The following is a 976-nucleotide window of genomic DNA, read 5'->3' on the forward strand; positions in this document are numbered from 1 at the left end:
TTCAGCCTATTCTCGCTCCCCGAACCTTGACCATTTTCCTTCGAATCAACCCCTTTACCATTATCGTAACTGAGCAACCGGTTATCGCCGTCCTTGTCCGACCGCTGCATCGAATTCGCACCTGATCGCGTGATTAATTTTCTCTTGAGTCATTAGATTTCCAAACAACGAGATTTTTCAGTAGAGAGGCACTCTCTATAACGTGCCTGGCGCCCAACTTTATTCCCGTTTTCGATAGGCGAGATGCCTGAGTTACGGTTAATCGCGCATTAGCCTTCTCTTCATCGTTTTCGCGGAATTACGCGGGTCGGACGAGCGACGAAGTTGCACCACGCTCGTGAGTGCGGTCGCAATATGTATATAGTTCTATCTCCAAATTGTTTCTGATTCTAATGTTATTGTCAATTTACGAACAAACGCGATATTTATAACCATAAGTTTAAAAAATGCTAAATTTATATTAGTCTTTTATAATTAATTTTTAAACGTTAGATTGGTATTGTTTTGAAATATTGGTCATGTTCTGACAATTCGTCGTATGTCGCAAGTCATAAGCCGTAAGAATTGATCAATCACAATCGAATGTAAGAAGGAAATATTCGGTTGTGATTAGTTATAAGTTCTTATGCAGTTTACGGTTTATACGACCCGATATACGACGTATTGTAGAACGGACTTAATTTTTGCAATAGCATTGCACAAACGAACACAGCACATCTTGTTGGCATATTGTCAGCATACGTAGCATTCATGAGTAGGCATATTGCCTTCATGTTGCTGGTAACATGCTATTGTGCAAATGTACCGATGTGACAAATTGTCTACAAGTTGCCGACAATTTGCTGGCAACATGCTGATAATCGTGGATGACAAATTGTCAACTCGAGTTGTCATCAAGTTGCTGTTATAAATTGATGCTGACATGTTGCCATCAATTTGCCGTCACCTGAATTTAAATTCACATGAGGACAACACG

The sequence above is a fragment of the Wasmannia auropunctata genome, unplaced genomic scaffold (genome assembly GCF_000956235.1).
Source record: "Wasmannia auropunctata unplaced genomic scaffold, wasmannia.A_1.0 LD336088.1, whole genome shotgun sequence".
Lineage (NCBI taxonomy): Eukaryota > Metazoa > Arthropoda > Insecta > Hymenoptera > Formicidae > Wasmannia > Wasmannia auropunctata.